The sequence below is a fragment of the Vicugna pacos genome, chromosome 1 (assembly GCF_048564905.1).
Source record: "Vicugna pacos chromosome 1, VicPac4, whole genome shotgun sequence".
NCBI lineage: Eukaryota > Metazoa > Chordata > Mammalia > Artiodactyla > Camelidae > Vicugna > Vicugna pacos.
The window spans coordinates 112,290,548-112,318,131 of record NC_132987.1 but is presented as its reverse complement, the minus strand read 5'-3'; the positions used below and the strand labels follow the sequence as shown (position 1 = coordinate 112,318,131).

At 39.1% G+C, this 27,584-nt stretch overlaps 1 long non-coding RNA gene across 2 annotated transcripts in view; it reads left to right on the top strand.

The window, feature by feature from the left end:
- Positions 1-27,014, top strand: part of LOC140700664 (uncharacterized) — a 47,685-nt gene extending 20,671 nt beyond the window's left edge. Inside the window, exons 2-5 of one of the 2 annotated variants that reach the window (XR_012079159.1) lie at positions 2,023-2,099; positions 8,062-8,183; positions 25,941-26,259; positions 26,592-27,014. This is a non-coding gene — a long non-coding RNA (uncharacterized lncRNA). The remainder of the gene's footprint in view (positions 1-2,022; positions 2,100-8,061; positions 8,184-25,940; positions 26,260-26,591) is intronic. The other variant, XR_012079151.1, reaches the window with a different exon arrangement.
- Positions 27,015-27,584: the final 570 nt, after the last annotated feature.

Genomic DNA, 27,584 nt, shown 5'->3' with positions numbered 1-27,584 from the left:
AAGCCAAGTCTCATTTCTCTCTATTGCTTGAGGTGAGAATTGAATCATCATATTTAAGGCGCCTTCTGATTTCTTAAGTTAAAATGAAGCCACTTTATCCTGTACTTTCAGATAGTTTCTCATGAATGATTCACTTTAACAAGTGAATCCAGATGTCGCTTCCATTTCAACTTGGAGAATAAAAAAGATTGAGGGCATAGAGTAAGTGAGAAGATGATTTTTTAGTTCTGTCTGGACTGATTGCTTAATGTTTCAACAAGGACAATGTGCCTGGGAGGAAGCGAGCAAAGGAGGGAGGTGGGCAGGATGCAGGGGGCGCTGCGTGGATTTTCCTGGGGACTCTGCGTGGTATATGACTTTCTGTCTATCACGTGGAACAGTATGGAAAGGTATCTCCATTGCTTAACAAGAGAAGCTAGGGGAAGAGGTTAGGGAGCCACCACCTTCACAAGAAAAATCAGAATTAAAAAAATCGCGTGTTTAGATTAAAACAGCTTTTTTCTTTCTTTTTTTTTTTAACATTTTTTATTGATGTATAATCATTTTACAATGTTGTGTCAAATTCCAGTGTAGAGCACAATTTTTCAGTTATACATGAACATATATATTCATTGTCACATTTTTTTCTCTGTGAGCTACCATAAGATCTTGTATATATTTCCCTGTGCTATACAGTATACTCTTGTTTATCTGTTCTACAATTTTGAAATCCCAGTCTATCTCTTCCCACACCCTGCCCCCTTGGCAACCACAAGTTTGTATTCTATGTCTGTGAGTGTATTTCTGTTTTGTATTTATGCTTTGGGTTTTTTTTTGTTTTGTTTTTTTTTTTAGATTCCACATATGAGCGATCTCATATGGTATTTTGCTTTCTCTTTCTGGCTTACTTCACTTAGAATGACATTCTCCAGGAGCATCCATGTTGCTGCAAATGACGTTATATTGTCAGTTTTTATGGCTGAGTAGTATTCCATTGTATAAATATACCACATCTTCTTTATCCAGTCATCAGCTGATGGACATTTATGTTGTTTCCATGTCTTGGCTATTGTAAATAATGCTAAAACAGCTTTTTTCTAAACTTATTTGATCACTATTAGCATTTCCCTGGACAGTGTTTCCTAGAACACCTGGTAGAAAATATTTGTATGAATATCTATCTATCTATCCATCTATCTATCTGAATTTCTGTGTCATAGTAATAGAAATGTGCCAGAACTTTTAACCTATCATTTTAATGATTTGAAAGGAATTATAGAAGTGGGAACATTCCCTGGTATATAGGATGATTCTAGAATATTCTGATACTCCTCAGGACTATCACAGTGTTTTAAAATTCAAATCCAAAGTAGTTTTAAGAAATGCGATTAAATAAATATTTATTAATTTGACCTAGAAAATAGCTTTTTTTTAAAAAAAAACTGTATTTTATTTTAGGTAAATTCCAAATTTTAGAGGTAGAGAGATGCTTATAGTGTAAACCGAGGTAACTGTGTAAGTAAAACATCCTGAATATTTGATGATAGGAAAAGTTGAGGAAAGAAAGTACAACTATACAATGGAATATAACACAAATACTAAAAAGAAGGAGAATTATTGATATGGTGACCTGGAGGAGTGTCTCCTAGACATTGTTGAGCTGAAAAAAAGCAAGTTACAAAGTAATGTGTGCCATATGATCTCAATTTTGAAAAAAACAAAAACAAGACAAAAAAGCAAAACTATATGTGAATAAACGTGTTTTGATGTGTTTAAGCATCAAAAAAATAACATAAAAGAATACTTCAAAATGTTGGCACCGGTCGGTCATCTAGGAAGGGGCAGGAATGAGTTCCTTTCTTCAGTTTTTCCTTTAATGCCTTTGTGTTGTTTGCTTGAGGACACTGGCTCTATATTGCTTCTGTAGATAAATGGAAAATTCAATAAGGTATTTCTTATAAAAAGCACTCAAAAAAAGGAGGCCTCAAAGTGTTCCAAAAATTTTTGTTAGAGAAAACTACCAGTCTTTTCCTCCCGTTTCAGGGAGCGGCGGTGAGCCTGTCAACTGGGGAGCAAACGAGAACTTGGGAAGATCTTGAGCGCACTTGACGTGTCCTCAGGTACTAAACGTTCTTCCCTGTGATGCTGTTGAAATGATTAGCCTGCACGAAAAAGTAGGGACTTTCAAGCCAAGGTGAACTTCACTGAACTGCTGCTTCAATTATACCTAAACATTTGCTCGAAGTGTTCTGAATCTTGAGATCCAAATTGTTCAATTAGAAGGTCCCATATGAGGGCAGTGTTATCATGCAACCAGTCTACTAATGAGCGTTACTGTGTGAGTCCCAGAGGGAACCCAAAGCAGGGCTCTGAACATTGTCCTTGGTCTCTAGGGGTTTATCATGGAGACAAAGGGAAAAATCTAAATGCACAGAAAAATTAGAGAATGTACTGAGATCAAAAATAATCTACCTGTGCAGTGCCCACTTTCAGTGCTGTAGACATGCAAAGAATGAACAAATGCATGAAGGCTACCAGATTTGGATAAACTCCACAATGACAAGGTTTGCGTAACTAGAAATAAGTAAAATATAAAATAAAATAAAAATTCAAGTCTCTGCAAAATACCACTATTACACCAAGGGGAATACCAGAATATTCAGGACTTAGAATTTTTTTTTTTGAAATTGTGCTAATGGACAACATATGCCCTTTAACCTCTTCCTTGAATCAGCTGTGAACATGAAGGTGGCTGGCTGGCCAAGGTAGTTGAGCCTTTGGATTATTCAAGGATTTACTCAGTTTCTTCTATGGGCTCTGAAGGGGAAGGGGTCACTTTTGTAAAACTATGAATGAGAACACTGCTCCAAATACTGGTTAAGGAACTGCAGTGGTTTTTCCCAGCAATGTTTGCATCTTCAGTGGAGCTGTCAGACATCATCTCAAGATCCTGGTGCACTTGCCTTCTTTTCTGGGCAGCCTTCCAGCCAGAGGAGGTATTAAAACATTTTGTGCTTAGCTCTTTGGACACAAGAGGTCTCCCTGCCGAGGTCTTCTATGTCTGAACTGCTTCCTGAATGTTGTGATTACCTACAGCACCATTATTATACAGGTACTCATATAGTCTCCATCTGCAAGATGCTTTATAATGGTGTTCACTTATTAGTTATTAGATGTTAATGCCTAATTACAGATGCCTTTGCCATGCCTCGGAAAGGTTGTCTGGGTATGCTTGGCTTCCAGGATAGGGTACCTAGCCCCTTCCCCACTACTTGCTGGATGAATGAGGGCTCACGGCTGTCAGCTCATCAGCCCAGCTTGTGTGTCTGTGCCCCGAGGATAGGAAACCAGGTGAATCCTAATCTGATCCAGGGCCGTATTCAGCCCTCTGGTGCCAGGTTACCATTTCTGCTATGAAGATTGGATGCTTTTTATTTTTCTCAGTGGCAAGCACCACCTCCTTCCCCAGGATCTGATAAATGTTTATCACTTCAGTCACTAGGAAATAATTCCCCTATCGAAGGCATATGGATAGTTTAAACAGTATTTAAAAAAAATATCGTGGAATTACATGTTCATTGTATAAAAATTGGAAAAATGCAAATAAGCAAAAGGGGGAGGCACTGAGGCATAATTACAGTGGGCGTGTGCGTTCTCATCCAGCACGTGTCCGTGTCCCTGCTACAGTGTTCCTTTGTGGGAAAGGGGTTTTGTTGTAACAAGAGTCAATCTGTGTTTCCTGGACTCATTCAGTTTAATGATCCTTGATTCTAAGTAGCAGGTTTCATAAAATAAATCACATAATTCAGCCAAAAAAACACAGTGCAGGTACTTATCATACTGTAATGTACATTGTGTCGATGAATATATGTCTTTCCAAAATGGGGTCTTTTTTTTTTTACCCAAACAAAAACCATTCTTTTTGGCATGACTCATCAGGACTTTGTAATCCAGGAGAGCAATTGAGTAAGCAACATATTCCTTAAAGTTTCCAAAGTATTCCAAAGAAGTTCAGAAATACAGTTTGAGTTTCTTTTCCATTATAAAAGAGAAGCAATTAGGAACTGGATGGCTGTAGACTTTGGTGAACCTTGGCACTGTGAGGGTCCCTCAAGAAGTCTAGAGCCTTGTAGCCCAAAGCAGAAGTCAATGTGTTGGCTTCACATAACGGTATTATCGATCAGCCTTCCATATCTGGACTGGTTAGGAGTTGACAGAGATATCGCTGCCCTGACCATCTGTGTTGTCTCGTTGTTAACAAGGGACGCTCCAGGTCTGAATCTTTGCCCTGTTGCTGTGGCATTAAAGCTGAAGGCTCTGCACACCCCTCTTCATGCACTTCACCATTGGGGTGAACATGGGCATTTAGGTCTTTCCTCCTGTCACTAGGTACCAAATCCTCTGCTCTCTACAGTCCTCCCAAACTGCCAGCTCAGGGGGACTGGAGTGCTGGCAGCACGTGGCTGTGGAAGGGATGTAAGGAGCTGACCTCAATGTCCTTCTCATTGATTTCAGTTATGAAAGAACTTGAAGAACATGCAGAAGTGGAGTAAAGTGTTATTTCTGTATCAGATGGAAATATGATATATGTTCCTAGAATTATAATATTTCATTCTGCTTTGCAATATGCTTCCTCTCTTGTGTAATCATGGTATCTGTGTTTTTTGGGCAATTCCTTGAATGAGGGGAGGCACATCCAAAAAGGATGTTAGCCTCACATCTGAAAACCATCCCTATTTTGAGGAGAGCTAAGAACAGTGGAAGCAGGACCCTGATTCTATGGAGCTTGTTTCAGGGTGTTCTGCCATTCCCTTGCTGCTAGGGAATGGGTATTTGACCAAAGCTAAGCCCACTTGTATTCCTATCTTGAACTTTGACTTGAGCGCAGTGGTGCAAAGAAGCGGCGGCCATTCTCAAATTTGTTTTGTAGTGGTGGCAGTGGCTTCCACTATGTAGTGGCAGTGGGGCCAGAGGTGGTGCTGGAATAATGAAGCCACAAGGGGGTCCTACAAAGAGTCCCATTGTCATGATTTTGGCTGTGGTTCTGGCCTCCCTTTATTTGCCCACTTTCTGTGCTTGGCTGGTTAGCTTTGCCTGAATCCTGTGATCTCTGCCACATCCTTTGGATAAATTGCTCCTTGCCTTCGAGTAATCAGAGCAGGTTTCCATGACATGGAACCAAAAACCCTGGGTTCTTGGGCCCAGGACGTTGACTACAAAGTTAGTAGAGTTTATTTGACCCAGTACCTCTTTTTAACAATAGAAGAAAGTTTTCTTTGCACTTGGGAGTGAGACTTTGTGTTGGCTAACATATATATTCTGAGTCAAGTCTTTGAAGTACAGAGACTTTCAGCCACTGTATTTCTGTTATTCTAAAGCTTCATGCTCTTAGTGGCTAATTGCACATCCCATACAAATGTCGATGCTACAAACTTCCTCTGAATTCTTATTGCAGTGGGCTCTGCTGATGCCTTTTGTAGATAACCCCGCTGCAATTGCCTGTGAATTCACGCTGTGATGAGAGAAATTCTGTAAATATTCTTAGCTTTAGGAGGGAAAATAATAACTTCTAGGAGAGAGATATCCAAAGACCATCTTCACCGTTACTTAGGACGTGCATTCTTTGTCTTATCCCCAAATGTTCACCCAGATCCAACAGCTAAAATCCATCTCTATTGCTTCCCTAGGAATCTGTTGTTTGCTTCATGCATATTTACAAATGGAATATAGTCACTTGTCATTTTTGGAACTGTTTTCACAGTGCTCACTTCACCTGACGGAGTCTCACTCAATGAATGGGTATTAATTTGGTCTATGGGACCCAAATCTCTGGTTTGGTCTTTAGGAACAGTCAGTGTGTTTATCGTATTTCATTTGTGTATGTTGACTTCTTTATGTTTTGCATAGTGATCTGTGCATGCGAGAGCTGATTTAAATTAATATTGCAGCATGAAATGAAAAAGTAAACTCCCTGAATAAATAAAACATTTATTCCACCACCGTTGATGGTGGCGTCTTACGAGGTGCTAGGCTCTTTGAGGAGAGCAGAAGCTGACGTGCACTCTGCCCTTGAGGGATTATCTATTTAATTAGGGGAATGGGAATCTTACACTGCAATGGTGATTGTGCATTGGTATTCAACCACAAGTGGGAGCTCCTTACTGGCTTACGAGTTCTTAACAAACCTTTGGCAGTATTTGGAGGTGAAGAGGTCATATTCTTTAACAAAGCGAGAGGGAGGTAATTGAGTTTATTTATTTATTTTTATTCTGTTTTGTGTTTAATGGAGGTACTGGGGATTGAACCCTGGACCTTGTGCATGCTAAGCATGTGCTCTACCACTGAGCTATATCCTCCCCACTCCAGATCGTTTAAAGAATTCAGCTCTTTAGTACAAAAGTCCCTGCTATCTCTACACTAATATTCTAAGGCCAACTTCTAATCTATTTTTGTAGTGACATGTAACAGGATAAGCATAAGATTTTGAAACTCGGAGGCCTGAAAGAGAATAAAAATAGAGAGGGCGTCAGAGCAGTTTAGACTTGGAATGAAGCACAGATTATCTGGCCCAATCCCTTTGGTTTACCAGGAATCCAAAGAGATTCAACTTTTAGATCATTTGTTTATGAGAAATAATGAAGGCAACTTCCTTGATTTTATTTTTCTTCTTCCATCTCCTCTCTATATTTTATTCTTCTGGAGAAGAGACCCCTGGGGTTTTTTCATTTTGAGTTATAGGCAGAGATGCTAATGCTAACTTGGAAACATCTACCGTGGTTTTAGGAAGGGAGTTGGGACACAAACCACCCCTTACTACTGATGCATCCCCCTCGCCCGTGGCCTTCTTAATGACTATAAAGCAGTGTTGACAAACTTTTTCTGCAAAGGGTCATAATGAATATTTCAGGCTTTGTGCACCCTTTGGTCTCTGCCCAGCTGCTCCACTCTGCCCTTATCATGTGCAAGCAGCCCTGGACAATACAAATGAGTGTGGTGGGTTCCATTAAACTGTGTTTATGGAGACTGAAACTTGAATTTCATGTAATTTTCACATGTCAGGAAATGATATTTTTCTTTTAATTCTTTCTCACTATTTAAACACAAAATCATGCTTAGCTCACAGGTGGTACAAAAACAGGCAGCAGTCAGATTTGGCTGGTGGCCCACAATTGGCCTATTCCTGATGTGGGGAATCCTTATGGAATGTTCCTTATGTACATCCCAATGAATCGCATTAGAATTGATGCTCAGAGAAACTCAACATAAGGAGGGAACATAATCTTCTCAGCCCTAGTTAGGATCTCAGAATTTTAGAATTATTTTCTTTATCTCCACATTTCGAGATGATCAGGTGGTGGCCCAGAGAGATTAAAAAAAACTGCCCAGTGTGACCTGGCTTCTTATGTCAACTGTCAACCTCTCTTTTTTATGCTCTTTTGTGTACCCCGTTCTTCTGGACTGTGCCCCATATTTATTTCTCTATTTAAAAAAATCTTCTTTTTTAGAGACAGAGACATCTACTGTATTTTTTAAAAATTGAAATAGAATTGACATATAGAATTGTATAAATTTAAGGTGCACAACATGTTGATTTGATACTGTTTATATATGTCAGTATGATTACCTACCACTGCTAGAAGAGACAGAATGAACAGCTCTCTCAAGTTACATAGTTTTCATTTCTTTTCTGTGATGGGAGTAATTAAGATCAAGTTTCTTAGTAACTTTGAAGCTGATAATACAGGATTATTGACTGTAATCACTATGTGTACATTAACCCTCCATGACTTATTTATCTACCAATTTCCAGTTTATACACTTAATAAGATATCCCCAGTCCTCCACCCCCAGTCTCTTTACTCTCTGTTCTTATGATTTCAGCGTTTTTAGATTCCACATGTAAGTGGTACCATACAGTGTCTGTCATTCTCTGTCTGACTTAGCCCACTTAGCATAATGCCCTCAAGGTCTATCCACATTATTGAAAATGGGAAGATTTCCTTTTTTTCTTCTGACTGAATAATATCCCACCATATGTATTAAAAAATATTTTCTTTATTTTCCTTTCTCCTTGTCTTTGAGATTCTCCTTGGGCGATGTGTGCCAGCATTTGGGGAAGGCAGATGCCTGATTGTCTCCTGACCCCCTCAATCATCCAGGAAGCTTCCCAGGAGAGAGCTGTGGGTGAAACTGCATATAAGGAGGTGAGCTAGTTGTTGGGAGGGCTTCAAACTGCTGAGTCATTGCTGTGTCATCATTTATAGGTTACTGTTTCTGTTACAAGTCAAATACGAGGGTGTGTGAATTTAGGTACAATTTATAACATCTCATTCAGTGATACATTTGCCAATAGCTTTATACAGGGTGGATCAAAGCAAAGGACAGAAGCCTAGAGACTGAAAAGAAAAATGCGATTAAGATTTCATTACGGTCCCAGATTTCAGCCATGCATCAAAGGTGTTTGTTCTGTTGACTTGTTTTAAGAACATGCTTAAATGGGTTATTATATAATTTATTTCCCAGAGTGAAGATTTTAAATGCTGATAAACTGGAGGCATTATGAGAAAATCGATTTTGGGGGGGTATCCATCCTGAGATTAAAAAAATTCAAAGGTAAATTTAAATGTGTTGGACAAATAGTATCTCTTTTACCAGGGCTCTTTCCTGTTTTAGATTTGGTTGAGATTCCCAGATAATGTGCCAACTATTCCCATATTCCAAAGTGAGAAACCGGGCTTCCCAATTGAGACTTGCAAAGGAGGTAGTCAAAAATCCTCTTTTGTGACTCTCAGCTGGCCCCCTCCCCCAGGCTATGAAAGAGATCATGGTGTATGAGAAAAGAGCCTGGAGTCTGGAGCCAGGATTTATTTGGGAAAAGCTGGAATTTGAGTTTCACGTTCACCCAAGTTTCCTACTCCTCTCCCTCACTCTCTCAGCTCCCAACATGAAAGGGATTCTCCTGTCTCCAGGCAAGACAGAGGGCTTCAAGGAGGTGCAGAGCTTGAGCTATGAGTCCTGTGGTTTATAACATACGCCTACAAAAAAGTCTTCTTGGGTGGGAGGCTGGCTGGCCTGGCCCGTGGCAGCGGAGGACAGAGCTGTGTTTGGGAGGTGATATGCTCTCTCTGATGGTGGGTCAGAAGTTCCTGTCACCTGGGGCCGGATGAAGGCCACCTGTGAGAGCAACAGCTTGGGGTGGTTCTACATCCTTCCCTGAGGGCTTCTGGGAGAAGTAGGAAAGTGGCAACAAGAAGGGGTTGGAGATGTCAAGACTGATGGAGGAATCCTAAGCTATTAGCAAGAAGATAAACTGACCCTCATCAAGGCAATGGCAGGCAAGAGATTTCCAAATTGGAGGTGTTGTCGAAAGAGCCCACAAACCATCTTACAGCAGAATTGATTTTAAACACCAGCTAGAACTAAAACAAGATTACACGAGTGCCACTTAAGTGGTTTCTTTCTTATCTTTTTACTTTCTCTCCCTTCCTTTGCTCCAGTCCTAGAGGACTAAGTTAGAAGCCATAGCTGAGAGGGTGGGGGTATTCAAGGCTGAGACCCTTTCTCCCTTCACTTTTGAATGAACTCGAGTCTTAGCTTTGCCTAGCCACAACATACCCAGAGCTCTTGTTGCATAAACTTGTGAGAGAAACTGTAAGAAAGATTTTGTAGGTGATGAGGGAAGTTGAAGACAGTCCTAGCAAGGCTTTGGGTGAGAAGACACCATGATGGGAAAATTCTAAACATGAACATTTTTGTAACAAAGAGTGAAAAAATTACTTAGAAGACTAAGTATGGGATTATTGCTATTGAGAAAAGAAAGAAGAAATTCTCCTTGAGGGTGTGAGAAAAAAAACCCCGGAGATCAATGAGAAAGTGGGTAGTTTAGATGCACTTATTTCATGGTTAATTTTTAATTATTTGGATTCAAAATTTGAATGTTAAAAGGAGGAATAAAATGCAATGTGTTAAAATGTGAAAAAAGAAAGCTTTAAAGTTAGTAGTGTAGGGTGATAGAAATGAACTTTCCTGTACATTTTAGCTGCTGTACACAACTTTTAGAATAAAAAATTGAGCATCTATCATATAAACTCATATAATTTTTGATTATTATGAATAATAAAATCCCACAGAATATATAAAATTTAGTTGATAATTAAAATGTAGCCTGTACTTTCAATGGACTTCTTTGCTTCAACTCCTCAGAAGAAATAATGCTAAGCAATTGAATATTGCCTTGTGACTTTCTTGAATGTGAATTGTTTCTTTCAAGTCCTGTCTGCGTCTCCCTCAGTTCACTGGATTCTTCTGGATTTTATTGAGCACACACTGATCACCTGTAATATGGGTTGGCAAACTTTTTCTGTAAGGGTCAGATAGTAAATGCTTTAGGCTTTGTGGGCCATTAGATCTCTGTTGCAACCACTCAACTCTGCCTTGTGGCACAAAAGTAGCCACAGACGCCATGCAAATGAATAAGCACGTCTGGGTACCATTTACACCTTCTTTATGGACACTAAACACACATTTCATATAATTTTCATGTGTTGTGAAATAGTGTTCTTCTTTTGATTTTTTTCAACCATTTAAAAATGTAAAAGCCATTCTTAGCTCTCTAGTTGTACAAAAACAGGTAGTGGGCTGGATCTGGCCCATGGGCTATAGTTTGCCAAGCTCTGAACAACACAAGAAGGAAAAAAATAAAAGTGGATTTTTATCATGAAATTGCTTTAAAAATTATTTTTTTGTCCCTAAAGTGGGCAAATTTTACCCCTGGCAAGGGAGAATTTTTTTTTTTTTTAACATGGCTATGATAGTAAAAAGAACTGTTAATACTTCTTAGTAATTTCTATATGCCTGATGCCTTTTGAAGTACTTTACCTTTATTTACTCACTGAATTCTCACAACAAAGCAGAGACAAGTACTCATTACCATACTTACATGACAGACAAGGAAACTGAGGCATGGAAAGTTTAAACGATTTGTTCAAATTCTTGGTATTAGTGAAAATAGTAGGGCCAGGATGCACACCCAAGCAGTCTCCTTCCAGCATGGGTGCACTTAATGACAATGCTAGTTTCTCATGTATGTGTGTGAAACACACCCACTGTCACACACCCAGTGACGCCTGCCATGTTGTTTTTCTGCTGGAGTGTTCTCCACAAGGTCTAAATAACTTAGCAGGCTGTTCGCATTTAGAACCTGCCTTTGAGGTGGTCTCCAAAGTCAGAGGGATGAAAAAATGCTGAGTGATCTTTTATTTCAAGTCAATACATATTTTAAAAAATTCTTGAATAACTTGATTTTAGCAGGCAAGTCGATCATCACAGGAAGGCTTCCAAAATTTTTTAAAAAATGGGAGTGATGAAAGAAAGCTTTATTTGACTGATCAGTTGACTGATACCAAAGATAGGGCAGGCTTCAAGACTTTGCATGTGTATTATTAGAATTAACAATAAAAAGTGCTGTTGAAGTGAAACCACGGGGGACTTGGCGGGTATAATTGTCCTTGGGGAACTCAAAAGGCCCCCAACCAGCAGAGTGTGTTACTTTCAAATCTAATGTGTAAGTCATTAAATAATCAAAATGAGGATGATAGACCATAGGAGAAAACTGGTCATCAAGGACCCCAGGTCTATGAAAACTTTCTCAGAAATGTGGCTGATTGCAGTCAGTCTCTGAAACAAGTTATGTCTCATGTGAATGGGTAGGTGTTTGTTGGGGAAGGCCCACTCTTCATTTGTGTGGGGAAGACGAAATGAATCCTATAAAAGCCTGTGGATTCTGCTGAATTCTAGCTGTACCACTTTTGTATTTAACATTTGGCAAATTCCTTTCCCTCTCTAGCTCCAAAAAAAATGAGGGTGATAATATTACTGAATTCACAGGCTTGTTGGAAAGAGTAAAGGCAATAATGCACGTGCATTGCAAACTCTGAAAGAACCATATATATACACATATATTAATCTCTTAATAAAGTCAATGGAAAAAGACATCAAGCTGTACCTTTTGGTTTAAATGTAATGGAATTCTACTGTTGCCTATATCAGCAAATTCAGATAAGACATTTGCTGTTTATTTATTTAAAAAGAACTGGAAGGCAACTAATAGTATAATTTCTTTTTTTTTGATTAAAGTATAGTTGATTTACAATGTTGTGTTAGTTTCAGGTGTACAGTGAAGTAATTCAGTTATACATATAGATACATATATTGTGTGTGTGTGTATATATAGTGTATGTGTGTGTATATATGTGTATATGTACATATATATGTGTATATATATGTGTGTGTGTGTATACATATATTCAGTAACTTGTAACAACCTATAATGGAAAAGAATCTGAAAAAGAATATATATATATATATATATATATATATATATATATATATATATTTTAAGTTTTTAAGCTTTTGAGTTTAATTAGGTCCCATTTGTTTATTTTTGCCTTTTTCCATTACTCTAGGTGATGAATCAGAAAAAAAAAATATTGCTGTGGTTTATGTCAAAGAGTGTTCTGCCTATGTTTTCCTCTAGGAGTTTAATAGTGTCTGGTTTTACATTTAGGTCTTTAATCCACTTTGAGTTTATTTTTGCACATGGTGTTAGAGAATGTTCTAATATCATTCTTTTACATGTAGCTGCCCAGTGTTCCTGGCATCGCTTATTGAAGAGACTGTCTTTTCTCCATTGATTATCCATGCCTCTTTTGTCATAGATTAATTGGTCATAAGTATGTGGGTTTATTTCTGGGCTCTCTATTCTGTTCCATTGATCTATGTGTCTGTTTTTGTGCCAGTACCATACTGTTTTGATTACTGTAGCTTTGTAGTATATTTTGAAGTCAAGGGTCATGATTCTTCAGCTATTTGGGTTCTTTTGTGTTTCCATTCAAATTAAAACTGTTTTTTTGTTGTTGTTCTAGTTCTGTGAAAAATTCCATCAGTTGTTTGATGGAGAGTGCGCTGAGTCTGTAGGTTGCCCTGGTAGTATGGTTATTTTAACAATACTGAGTCTTTCCATTCAGCAACATCATATATCTTTCCATCTGAGTTGTCTTCAATTTCTTTCATCAGTGTCTTACAGTTTTCAGACTACAGGTCTTTTGCCTCCTTGGATAGGTCTATTCCTAGATATTTTATTCTTTTTGATGTGATGATAAATAGGGTTGTTTCCTAAATTTCTCTTTATGATATTTTGTTGTTAGTGTATAGAAATGCCACAGGTTTCTGTATATTAATTTTGTATCCTGCAACTTTACTGAGTTCATTGATGAGCTCTAGTAGTTTTCGGATGGTGTTTTTAGGATTTTCTATGTATGGTATCATGTCAGCTGCAAACAGTGATAGTTCTACTTCTTGCTTTCCAGTTTGGGTTCCTTTTACCTTTTTCTCCTCTGATTGCTGTGGCTGGGTAATAATATACTTTCTATTGCAAATAGTTTCTGAGATCTGTGAAAATACAGAGTTGGTGTCACCTCAGAAATGGCTTAGGGGATAGATTTTAAGAAAATATTTGTTTTACATTCCTTAATGAGAAACATTTTCCCAGTTTTGATCTAAACTTTTTACTTTTAAAAATAAACTCAATTGCTATGTGTGTGTGGCCTCTTAAGGAAGAGGCATACTAGTTGATAAAAATGTCAACATTTTTGATAGTTCTTAACCAGGATTAACTTTCATGAATAAATCAATGTTTTATTCTTTTGTTTTGTGTCATTTAAAGCTGTCAGTGTTATTCCTTGCAAGGTTATTAGCTCACTCTGCTATCATCCAAAATTAAATTATGACTTTATTCGAAATTATCTTATTTTAAATCAGATAAAAGTTTCCTTCTTTGTGGTTTCAAGATGAATGGGGTGTAAATGGGCTTTGTGTTGACTGGAAATGTAGCTCTGCGGGGGCAAGGATCTTGCTGAGTGATTTCTGCTACGTGTAAGCATGTGCAGAACAGAAAGAGAAATACGTTACCATCTGTATGTCTTAGCTCAGACTACCATAACAAAATGCCAGAGACTGGATGGTTAAACCACGGGCATTGATTTCTCATGGTTCTGGAGGCTGTGAAGTCCAAGATCAAGGTGCTGACCAATTTGGTTCCAGTTTAGGGCTCTCTTGCTGGCTTGTATGTAGTTGTCTTCTTGGTGGGTCCTCACATGGTGGGGGAGAGAAAGAGAGAGAAGGAGCAAAAGAAGAGAGAAGAGAGGGAGCAAACGACTCTGCTCTGTTCCCGTTAGGGCACTAATTTCATCCAAAGGTCTAATTACTTCCAAAGGCTGCACCTCCTAATACCATCACGTTGGGAGTTAGAGTTTCAACATATGAGTTTTAGGGGGAGCACCAATCAGTCCATCGCATGGCAGAGACAACTATTCTGATGAAGTTGTTCCTGTTTGCTTTGGAGACAAAACATGAACAATTAATTATTCAAATCTAGCCAAACAGTCACTACAAACTGAACTGATGTGGAAGATCTAAACAGACTTTCATTCATGACTTTCGAGGACTAAGCAGAGTGGTCATAGGACCCTCCAGATACAGGATGATTTGGGTAAGAAATAGCTTGTGAATACTTGTAAAAATCTCATTTCACTGAATTTGAGTGATATGAAAGCAGCTTTGTTATATTCCAATTATATCTAAATGGAATGTATGAATGCACAGAGGTGGTGTTATTTACTTGATTTAGTTTATCTAAATAAAGCAGGCATTCTGCTTCTATGTCCTGGTTTTGCTATTTCTTCCTTCTTTTTTAAAAATCTTTTTTCTTCATCTTCCTTCCTCTGTACCATATTGAGGTACCTGCCTTGGAGATATTCTATCCCTGACCCCTCGTTCTGGCAATTTCTTCACTCTCGTTTCTTTTAAACTTTCTTTACTCCTCTGAGACCCTAATATAGCAATACTGTAGAGTAGAAAGCACTAATTCTGAACCGTGACAGTGTTTTCATCAAGCTGATCAACTGCTGTGTGGACGGGGACTTGTGAACACATCTGTTCTACAAGATTTTTCATTTAATATAATTTTCTGAAACCACATCAGCAAAGTACTATTATGATAAGCCGTCCCCACAGACGTGGATATAGTTTTGCCATTCAGAATTCTAAATTAAAACGCTATATAATCATGGGATTCTACTTGTATTTATTTGCTGCCCTCCATATATGAAGATAAACTCTGAGCTAGTGTTATTTAGATGTGAATTTCATGTTTTGTCCTCACCTAGTCATGGGGCTGAGCCTTTGTGGAGTTGCTGTGTCCCTTGGATCATTTGACACCCAGTAACAAGGCTGTTGGGCTTGCTTAGGAGGAAAATTTGTGGAAGAACAAGTTTCTTCATGTCAAAATAACTATTAACTGGTTCTTCAGAAATTATACCCATTTAACCTCATGTGATAAAGTTATGATGCAGTTTGCAAGATCCAAGAGCATGTATAGTATTGCTCTGATAGTTTGCCACGGGTTGGCTTGATTGGAGAGGTTAACATTACTCCTTGAATAATACTCCTTATTTCTTTTCCAAAGTCTTATGAAGTGCATCTGAGAGCAAAGACACCATGACAACTGTCTCTTTGACCCTGGATTTCAGACGAGTGACACCCAAAAGGGATTGCAGTATTTTATGTCTGTCTGTAACTAGCTTCAGGAAGGCTTCCCATGAGAAGAAACTTGGCTGTAGGTGGGCAGTCATTGAAATCTTTAGGGTGAATTTTAACCGTGTTAGTTTAGATCAGTGGTTTTTAATTGGTGGCATTTTTACCCTTCTTTCCTGCAACCAAGGAACATTTGGCAATGTATAGAGGCATTTTGGCTGCTAGAACTTGGGGGAGGTATTGTATCTAGTGAGCGGAGGCCAAGGATACTATGAAACATCCCACTGTGCGCAGGACAACCCCCAACAAAGAATGATCTGACCCTAAATGCCAACAGTGCTGAGGTTGAGAAACCCTGGTTTCAATAAGCAGTATGTTTGGGCCTTAGCAGTTAAAAGGCTGAATGAGTATGGCAGTCCATATTGTGAACTATAATGCAGCTACCAAAGAGTGAGTTAGAGCTGTGTGTCTTAATTTGTAGATGTGGTAATGATGTATTAAGTGGATAAAAGCTAGTTACAAGTGATAATAATAATTATTATTGTTATTATAGCCAATCTTTACTGAGAAGTTACTCTTGGTCAGTCATTGTGGTAAATGCTTTAATTACATCATCCCATTAAATTCTTCCAACAATATGGAGTAAGAATTATTAGTAATCCTGCCTTATAAATGACACTGAGGCAAGGAGAAGTTAGATGAAGTTGCCTAAAATCACACAGGCGGTAAGGACCCGAGAGCTCACCTATATTGTCACCTCATACGTATACATGCAAACAATGATATGCTACTAAAGACTTTATAAGAAGCAATGGTCTTGCCTCTACCCTTTTCTAACCAGGGGTTCCATTCCCCAGAGAAAAGCCATTTTTATCATTTTTGCTTTAGTTCTGTTTCTTAACTTTCCAACTCAAGACAATTACTTGATTAAAAAAATTAGGTGCAATTTATTGAGTTACTTCTCTGCTGATGATAAAGCTTTTCCTCACTTATATTATGTGATCCTTCCTTCCCTTTCTCTCTTTTTAAAATATTGTACTGCTATTGATCATCTTTGCAACTTTCAATAACAGTGAGGTATTTCATTTTTTTCATTCTCTAATTTTTCTCACAACTCCCCTCTCTTCTATATTCTCTATATGAACACCCCTGACTTTCCCTCCTTGTTCCCTCCTTTCCTCTCACCATTGCCAGGCTCTTTAACATTTATGTAGTTCTGCGAACATCATCAAGTGTTCTGTGGTTCTCTTGCAGTTGGTGTGAAAAGTTGAAAGCCACTAGCTGGAGTTTACACAACCGTGAGGGTGGGTTATTCCTGGATCACGTGGGGACCAGATTGCATTTCTTTCCCTCCAGGCCCAATGTCTCCAGCCTTGGGTGGAAGTGGGCAACCCAGGTATGGGTGCCAATGAATGCTGTTGCTCTGAGTAGAGACCATAGCAAATCCCCTCTTTTCAGCCCATTTCTCATTCCTCTTCACTCTGTACCCAGTTTTCCAGTCTCCTGGATGCCAAAGAGCCCATCTTCTCCAACTTCGTCTGTAGTCTCATCATGGACCTAATGCTTTTAAAAACTCTATTGGAATAAGTATTTTTTTTGCTTTGACTAATATTTTATTTTATTTGTTCACAGTTTAATTATTTTAATGGATAACGAAGCACAGATAAGACAGCCTATGTCGTAAGCTCCCAGAGGGGAGTTTGGATTTTTTTTCCCCTTATGATTTGTGAGCACAGCATGGCCTCTTTTAACACTTTAAAGAGTCAGTTCCTCAGGGTCCTTTTGACCTTTGAAGAAGCCTCCTTGGAGAGCTGACAGCCGCACTTCTAAGACTGCCGCTCTTGGCAACCGTTAAATTGAAAGCTAGAGTGTTTCCTTAAGATAGCGACGTGTCTCTTCAGTGCTTTCCCAGGTGAAGGGAATCTGGCTCTGTACAGGAAGTCTGTATGGTGAGAGATGTGGAGTCCACTGAGCATCAGTCCTGACCTGGGACCAGTCTGCATTTAACTCATGCCACGCACTGAGAAGTGGGAGGAAATCACACCACAAAGAGACTCCTTGGGGCTTTCACCAGTCTAACTCTCAAAAGTAGATGGGGGGGTCTGAGACATTCCTGTAGGGCTCTGGGGAAGGGGGCTTGAAAGTTCAGCTGTTCTAAAGTTGGTGGTTGTAGCCATGGGAAGGGATTTAAACTGGCCAGGGAGATGTTTCTGTTCCAAATATCTTCCAAATAAGCCCCTCTAATGATTCATAGATGTTCTATCATAATTCTGATATCAGCCAGCCTGGAATAAACTTGACTGAATGAATTTACTTTCTACCTAGAAAGACTTTCAAGAAGTCACCTAATGTATAGGAACTCTTTCTTTCCTGCAGGGAAGAAATGGACAAATGCATCTTTAGGGGATAGTGGTGGCTTGCCTACCAGTTTATTTATCTAGACAACACATAGAAACATATCACAAACAAACAAAATCAAACAAAGGAACAAACACACAAACAACAGAGAGACTTGAAAATGGAATGCACATGATGGGCTGTGACCATGTGGAGCTCGCTCTTCTGTGAGGGGTCTCAGTCCAGGGAGCAGCAGAAGAGGGACTCTAGCTGAGCTCCTGGAGGAGGGCCAGCTGCCGACTTGGGGAGCTGGGAACCCTCCAGAAAGACTGACAGATACATGAGGGCCAAGTCTTCATTAGAAACTTCAGCAAAGGAGAGTTTACTGCACCTTGTGTTCATTTACTGCTTGAAATGCAACCCTGGAGTATTATTCCATCCATGGAACTTTCCAGAGCAGCACTTATGGACCAAGATATCCTATCTTACTTTCCCTCCACATTTTCTCTTTTCTGAAGTTGCCATCCTTCAGGGGTATTTTGGAACACAATATCCAGTCACTAAAATCCTCTAGTGACAAGAAGAGGGGGAAAAAGCAAATATCTCTTACCTTTCAATCTTAGATTTTAGCATCATCTAATTAAAAGACCCCTGTCTTTTAAAAACCACTCCTCTCATGTTCAAGGCTTAAAGTCCTTTTCTGAGGCACCTAGGAAAGGAATTTTGATAGAAGCTTAGAGTAGATAGCTACCCGAATCTCAGTGAACAGCCAAAGGAGAGTTTATGAGCTTTAGTTCAAATCAAGACCTCCTGATTCCACCTCTGACCAGCCTGCCCACATCCCAGAGCAATAATTTCCTGACTTGGCTACATATTAGAATGACTCATGATATTGGGGAAAAAAAGAACATACCTAAGACCCAGACCTACTAAATCAGAATCTCCAGGATATGGGGCCCAGGAATCTGCATACTCTCTCAAACTCCCCAAATGATTCTGGAGTGGGGTACCTGTGGAGGTATATGCAGGGTACTGTCTTAACTTATATTAATCCCTTCTGGCAATCTGTTAATAAGTCTTCTAATATATAGATACAATTTGATGAGTTTTTGAATTTTATTTACTCTAAGCATGAGGACTGGCTTCATAACTTGCAGTGCCCTGTACAAAATGAACATATGGAGCTTTTTGTTTAAAAAATTATTAAGACTTTCAAGATAGGGACAGCAAAGCACTAGACAGGTATGGGGCCTGGTGCAATATGCAGGTTGCAAACCTATGAATCCAGCCTTGCTCAGCCTTTATTAGCTGGCAGTGATGATGGGAGACAGGAAGGCTGGGATTTACAACATTTCTAAAGTTTGATTAGTAGAGAGTCTAGAAGGTGAAGATTATTTATTCAGGGGCCATTTCTTAGGAGAAAGCTCCCTACATGAGAGGTGAAATGTATTTGGCCAAACCAGGCTGCTGTGCAAAGCTGGGTAGGTTTTCTCTGCATACGTTGAGAGAGCTTTAGCCTGTGTGATGTCATCCTCTTGTGTATGCAGTGCACGACCTGCAGAACCATTATGTGGCAACCCCGGGTAAAGATAGATACTGGTCAGAAACCTGTAGAACATGGCTGGGAAAAAATGCATGCACATCTCTGATCAAGGTCTAGATTTATTGATTATCTACATAGTAAGTCCTTATTTACTTACCTCTGGACTAGGTAATTGACTAAGACTCTGTTGAAAATGATTACTTCTCCTTCAAACTTGTTATTTTAAAATCTGACCAGATATCTAATAAAAGCCTGAAAATCACAGGAGTAGAGAGGTTAAGATGGAGACACTTCTCCAATTTTTTTAAGGAATTTTCTGAAATCTAAAGAAGATTCATTCAGCCTCGTGCTCAAGATGTTTTGGAAAATGCCTCCCTGCTAATAATACCAATTAACCTTCACATGACACTTTCAGGATTTGTTTCTCATACATCATCTTATTTAACTTTATCTGTATACAGCTTTGTCATGATCTCCTTTTGGTAGTTGGACAAACTGAGGCTCAGAGAGGTCAAGAGTTTAAGCGGTGTCTTCAAGGGTTCTGAGCAAACAGGTCACAGAGTTGGGATAGGACCTGAGACCCTCTGATACCAGATCCCACTTTTTTTCCATTTTAGAGATTCTAGGTTTTGCCTTATTAGGAGTAGTTATCCAATCCACCTTAAAATATTAAATCAATCATAAGGAACTTTACAGGACCTCAGGAGAAAATCCCTTGCCATGAGAAGAGTTTATTTAGATCTTATCCAGAATGGTGGATCTCAATTTTTGCAAACTAATTTATCCTTATTTAAGAACTTTCAGGCATAATTCTCTCATACTATGTACAAATGGAGTTTACTCAGTGTCTTACTCAATGCAAGCTGCTGTAACAAAATACCATAGACCATGTGATTTAAACAATAGACATTGTTTATGAAGAAGAGAGATATTTCTCTGTCCTCCTCTGCTTATAGGGGTATTCATGCCATCACAAGGTCCCACTCTCATGACCTCATCTAAACCTAATTACCTCCGAGTGACCCTACCTTCAAATGCCACCATATCAAGAATTAGGGCTTCAATATATGAATTTTAGGGAGACACAAAACCTTTGGCTCATAACAATTCACAAAAGTCATTCTTCTAATTCCAAAATTGCCTTATCTGTATCATTTTTGCTTACTTCAGACACACACGTCATTTACTCTCCATGATGATGCTATGAAGTACCCACCATTATTATCCCCCTTGTGTGAATGAGAACATGGAGGCACACAGATTAAGTGACTTGTCCAAAGTCATACAGCTAGTAAGGGGTCTAACCAGGACTGGTACACAGGCAGCTGAGTTTTAAAAGTGTATAGCATGTATCCAGAAAAAACCACTAATTCAAAAAAGATACATGCACTCCAGTGTTTATAGCAGCGCTATTCACAATAGCCAAGACATGGAAGTAACCTAAATGTCCAGCAGATGACTGGATAAGGAAGTTTTTATACACATACACACACACCCACACACACGCAATGGAATACTACTCAGCCATAAAAAAGAACAAAATAATGCCATTTTCAGCAACATTGATGGACCTGGAGGTTGTCATAGTGGAATAAGTAAAAAAAGAAAGAAAAATACCGTATGATATCACTTACATGTGGAATCTAAAAATAATGACACAAATGAGTTTATCTACAAGACAGAAACAGACTCACAGCCATAGAAAACAAACTTTTGGTTACTAGGGGGGAATGTGGGGTTGAGGGAAGGATAAATTGGGAGTCTTGGATTAGCAGATACAAACTACTATATATAAAATACATAAACCCCAAAGCCCTACTGTATAGCACAGGGAGCTCTATTCAGTACCTTCTAGTAACCTATAATGAAAAAGGATATGAAAAAGAATATATAATTATGTGTGTGTGTATAACTGAATCACTATGTTGTATATCAGAGACTAACACAACATCGTAAATCAACTGTACTTCAATCAAAAAGCATATATATTAACACTACTTCAAGAATTATAGTTGATAAAGACAGTCACTTAACAGTTCAAATTTCAGTTTTAAAGGAAAAAGAGTGGTGAGTCTCAATGTTGGCTTCTCAGAATCATCTTGGTAGTTTTAAAAAGTATCACTGCTTGGGTCTTACCTGACAGTAAATCAGATTCTTTGGTGTCTTAACCCTCACTTTTTAAAGTATGAAATTTAAATTGTTGGAATAGCTGTTGGATTCATTGGATGTCTACACACCTGATGTTTTATGCCCCATCTTATCCCCTTTAAATATACCTGGGCTGGTCACATGGTCATCCATAAGAAGAATGTAAAAATCACCTGGAGGTACCTGTACCTCATTTCCAGGATCCCTCTAAGCTAGTGCATCTCTAATTTGGACATGGATATATGTATGCAGATCATCTGGGCATTTCATTAAAATTCAGATTTTGATTATGGGGTAGAGCCTGGGATTCTACATTTCCTAGATAATTCCAGTGCTGTTGGAATCCACAGCAAACTTTTAACCAATTTTTTATTTTCTACTTCTGGTTTTTGGTTTTTGTGTTTCATCAGTCCCCCATCTTCCCCCTTCCTTTGGTTCCACACATTAACTTTCATTCCCCCTCTGTTCTGTTTTTTGTTGAGTATGTTTAGATTTGCTATCCATGCAATACTTTCATAGCACATACATTCTAGTATAATCCTCTGGTTCTAAGAGCACACCAGGTTTATTAGTCACCTCACCTCATGGCCATCTTGGACACTGTTAACTCCCAGCCAGTCCTGCTTTTCATTAAACATCTCCAGTAAGGGAGAAGGATGGCCCAGCCAGAGCAGATGGGGACACAGATGTACTTCTTCATGCTGGTGATAAGATTTTTATCTTTATCTACATCAATATTATTGACCCTGGCTGCATACTTAAAATCACCTGGGGGATATTTTAAAAATATCTGATGCCTAAGAACCATCAGTAGAGATTCTGAAACAACTGGTCTCAGATGAGGTCCTGGACATTGGTGTTTTTAATAAGCTGTCCAGGCAATTTTATTGTATGCTCAGGGTTGAGAATCACTGATCTATGCAAAGGCTTAAGAAACTACTGAATGTTTTGACTTATTGACAATGTGTCAGCCAGCTATTGCTGTGTAACAGACAACCACAAAAATCCCACAATAATAAGCAAAGTCTATTCATGCATCTCTGAGGGAGACTGGACTGCCTTGATGATTCCAACGTGGTTGGCTGGGTGGAGCTTCAGGCCATGGGCTTAGTTCATCCTGGGTTCATGTGACTCTCATTCTTTTGGGACCAACAGGCTATTCAGGGCATATTCTCTTCCTAGGAATGATAAAATTGCAAGGCAAGTGAGTAGAAACTTGTGATGTCTCTTAAGGCCTAGGCAAGTACTGTCACACTTTCACTTCTGCTCATGTTCCACAAGCCAAAGCAACTCACATGGCCAAGCCCTACATCAACAGGCTTTGGAATACAATGGAACTTTTAAGCTGCTTTCCTTGGCCATGCTACTCACTGGGGCTGTACTGAGCAGAGTTACAACTGAGAGTTACTCTCTCATGCTGCAATTCCCTCCCAGTCTTAACAAGACTCCAGGAAGGTAATTACCGTTTCCGCCAACTAGTGAATCTTGTAATTTAAAAATAATCTCCCAAATTGGGGGGTGGGCATAGCTCAGTGGTAGAGCACATCCTTAGCATGCATGAGGTCCTAGGTTCAATCCCCAGTACTTCTATTTGAAAGAAAAAAAATCTTCCAAATCACTGTCTTTCTATAGCCATGTATTCACCCTCCTTTTTAAAAACAAGACATTTATGTTAAATTAACTCTCTGTTGGTGTTGTGCAAAGCCATATTGAATCCTGAAGCAAAAACAAAAACAAAAACAAAAACAGAAACCAAAAAACCCAGTAACACTCCCCTTGTTTTTATTTAAATTTAGGATACTTTGTTTGTCATGAACTTTTGGTATTGCTTTCCATTTTTTAAAGTATTGCATTAAAATGTTATTTATTTTGATTCCTGAGTTTTGGGCTCCCTCTTGATTCTGGCCCAGCTCTTCCTCATCAATGTATGTCTGGATGAACTGTGGCCTCCAGGGACCTGACCTTGATCTCTTCTCCTGAGGATGTCACTGGGGGTACCCAAGAGCTTTCTTTCTATCCCAGCTGTTTCCTTAAACAGCTCTTTTAGAACAAAACTCGGCGGTCTTTTCATTTGCTGAGGAAATATGCCCGTGTGATGCAGCCTCTATTTCTGTGTGGAGATTAGATGGGACACCCTCCCTCATTCACTACAAGGCTGACCTCCAGAAGTTCTGCTGCGAGCCTGGCCCTATCTCCCAGCAGTGTGTGAACTCAGGGATCTGGAGAGCTCTGCAGTCGGCTAAAAGAGTTCTTCCTTTGTCCCTCCACAGGGCACTGGGCAGATGGCAGGTAGAAATTAAACACAGTAGTAACCTAGGTATCTAATTATTCCCTGAGGCAAATACGTAAATCAAGCAGGCTGATAATACTGGGTTATATATATATATATATATATATATATATATATATATATATATATAATATATAAACTCTTTACTCTTAATTTTAAGAAATATACATACAGAAAAAGGTCATCATATTAGTAACCCTTGGAACTTGGAAAGGTGACTCTGGGATAAATGAAGCCATGTGGTATAATCACACCACATGGATTTTGAAGTCAGGAAGTCAAGAGTTGGCATCTTGGATCAATCTAGTAGCAGATGTGTGACTTAGAGAAAATTTCTTAACCTCTCTAAATCTCGTTAGTAAGAATAATGGTCTTTCTCTTTGAGGTAGAGGAATATATATATATATGTGTGTGTGTGTGTGTGTATATATATATGTGTATATATATATATATATATATATATATATATATATATATATGGCTCATGGCATATAACAGAGCTTAAGAAATGACAGGTGAGAAGTACCTGAGTTTTTAACCTAGAAAAAAAAATGTTGATTTAAGCATCAGTGCTTTTTAAACGTGTAACCCTTTAGATAGAAAATCTTAAAAATTTATTGCACATTCACTTGCTTTCTTCCCTAGAATAGCCTGAGTTGACTTTATCTCAGCGCACCAAGGCCAGTAACAGGCACAGCTGTCCCTGGGCTCTGATGAAATGCAGAAGTGCCTCAGGACCTATTGATTCATGAAGGCCAGTTTGTCCTTGCGTACATCGCTTAGGGTGTCAGTGTGCTGGTCTGCTTTTTATGCTTTTCGGGTTTTTTCCCTTGCTGTCACAAGTTTGCTGTCACTTGTCCTTATGATACTATTTGTCTTTTTTTATCTGTGAGTCCTGACTTGTGGTAGGCTTATAAACCAGGTGGCTAGCTTAATAAAAATAGTGGGCACATAAAAAGCATTACGAGGCTATGAGTCAGGACCAAGGGAATCCCCTGTGTGTCATGCTTGCACTTTGTGGCATCTGTTTTACAAGGACTTTGCTTCTTGGCTAAGTCCTCAGTAGATAACGTGGTCCATTATCTGGATTTTGGAAGATGGAATTACAACATTTCATGTTTCTTTGAATGGAGGGAAAGGCCTAAATATTTTCTCAGTGAGGAGGGTGTTTGCTTCCTGAGAGCCAGGATTCTGTTTTGTGTGACTTGATGTCTTTCACGATGCCCAGCGAATTCGGTAGTCCTCATAGTTGCTAAATAAACAGTGGGCTGCATTTAATTTGATTTCATATAATATACTTGATTAGAAAAAATTAAATGCCTTCGAATCATATTGACGGAAGGTTAAAAGAAAAACCCATAGATGTTTGAAGGGGACTTGCTTCTCTTTTTGAAAAAATTAAAAAATGGTTTAAGAAAAACTCTTGTTTATGCAGTGGCATTTAATGGCACAGAGATGCCATCTCTTAACCAAGGGGCTCAGTTCACTGCTGACTATATTGATTGTGTGGAAATGCCTCGGGCCCAGGAAACTTTGAGAGAGAGCAATGAGTAGGTCATACATGCTGGCCTTAAATTACCTCTTATCTGTGTAGGTCAAGTGAGCAAAAGTGAAGTGAGCTATTGGGTTAGCTTGGAATTGAGGTGAAATTCTGTGACTAACTATGTATCTAGAGAACTCTTACTCCTGGAAAAGAAAGATGGCTATGAATGTTCCCAAATGGAGACATTTAAATGTCCACCAGTGGTGGGATGAATAACTCATGCTGTATTCATGCAATGGAAGGCTATTTAGTTGTGAATGTTACCTATGGATGATTGACATTCAGGACAGAATGTTGAAAAGTAGAGGATGTTCTCTGTGCTTGCATTTATATCAAGATAATAGACAGGCATGTGGAACTATATTTTATGGCAAGTTGTCCTCACGGAGCACAGGGACTATCAGTCAGGGAACCTATGATCTGCTTGTGGACACCAACAACCCAATGCTTCAGTGATCAAAATAACAGTTTTATTTCTCTGCTCTCACACTGATGTTGTCTCATTTTAGGATCCAGGTGGGTAGAGAGCCACTATCCAGAATATTGACGGACACGGACAGAAAAAGAGGACATGGCACAGCATACATACTACGCTGACTTTTAAAGCTTCTACCCCATCTCTTCTGACCACATTTCATTTGCCAGAAATGTGACATGGCCAAACCACCTTCAAATGTGTGGGCAAGGGCAACTCTACCACGTGGCCAGAAGGAGAGAGTTGGAATAATTATAAACAAATCTAATGACCACCAAAGGTATATTCTACATAAAAATCAGGATACCTTTGAAAGACTGGAAGGCAAATGCAGTTTGGGAGGGACATATGAGGTAAGTTAATTGCTCTTTCTTGCCTGGTTCATAAGTTTACAGATATGAGTATTCTTTAAATTGTACATGCATATTTTCTTTACTCCTTGTTTGCTATATTTCATAGTAAAAGAAAAATACAAAAGAAGAACCCTTTAAAATATAGATATCATACATGGTACTCTAGTTACAGAAAATATTTGGAAGGGTTTAAGATATATTGTCAGCTCTCTTAGATATTGGGAGAGACGAGAAAGAATATTGTACATATCATTTTATGCCATTCTGTAACTTTCTTTCTTATAATATAGTTAGTTTGCATATATAATGAAAGGTTATTTTTTTTTAAAAAGTACTAAAAAATCAAGACAGAGAATAAAAAATGCTGTTGGCTTCAGTGTGAGACATGTGTGTTGCTCCCCAACTCTGGATGAAGACCAGCATTGGAAGAAGAGGGGAGAAGGCATGAAAAGTGTTTCTCAACGTGGACTAGAAGGTGTGGATGGTCCTCAAAGTGGATGGGGAGGAAGGACCATGAGCACAATATCCCAAAGAGGTGTGGATGTCATTGGACCGGAGTGTGGACCTCTGGGTGGCCCATCATGGTCTAACAGCTCAGAACCTCCCAAGACGACAAGAAGCAGAGGGTGGAGGACTCAGTCAATTTGTGTGAGGACTGGGGATCTGAAAGGACAGGCTCCTCCCAGCCACAGTGGAACTGAACCAGACCAACTGGAAATTTCCCAGGAACTGGGCGCAGAGGGGTAGTGGGTATACTGCACATGTGATTAAAATTTAATTACATAAAAAATAGCATTGAAACTGTCTTTGTTCGTGGTTGCTGTGTACATCTATTTATTTTGAGGAAAATTTGGAAGAAAACCCTTCATTTATATATTGCAATTCAAACCCCAAATATGAAGAATGTGACATTTGAATTATTCCTGAGGACTGCATAGGTTTTATTTTAGAGGAACGAGGTGGGGTGGTCTAGTCAAGAAAATGTGGAGACACGGCATTGGGGTGTGTAATGGAAACAGGGAATTCACTTCAGCTGGCTTTGGAGGGCTTAAAGAGAAGCAGAAAAAAAGACAGTTTGGGTCCATATATTAGTTTTCTGTGGCTTCTGGGACAAATTACCACAAACTGGGTGCTTTAAAACAATGGAAGTTTATCGTCTCACAGTCCTGGAGACTGGAAGTTCAATTTTAATTTCGCTGGGCTGAAATCAAGGTGTGGGCGTGGGCTGTGCTCCCTCCAGAGGACAGGAGAGAGTCTGTTCCTTGTCTCTTCCAGCTTTTAGGGGCGGCCGGAATTCTTTTGCTGATGCCTGTATCCATCCAATC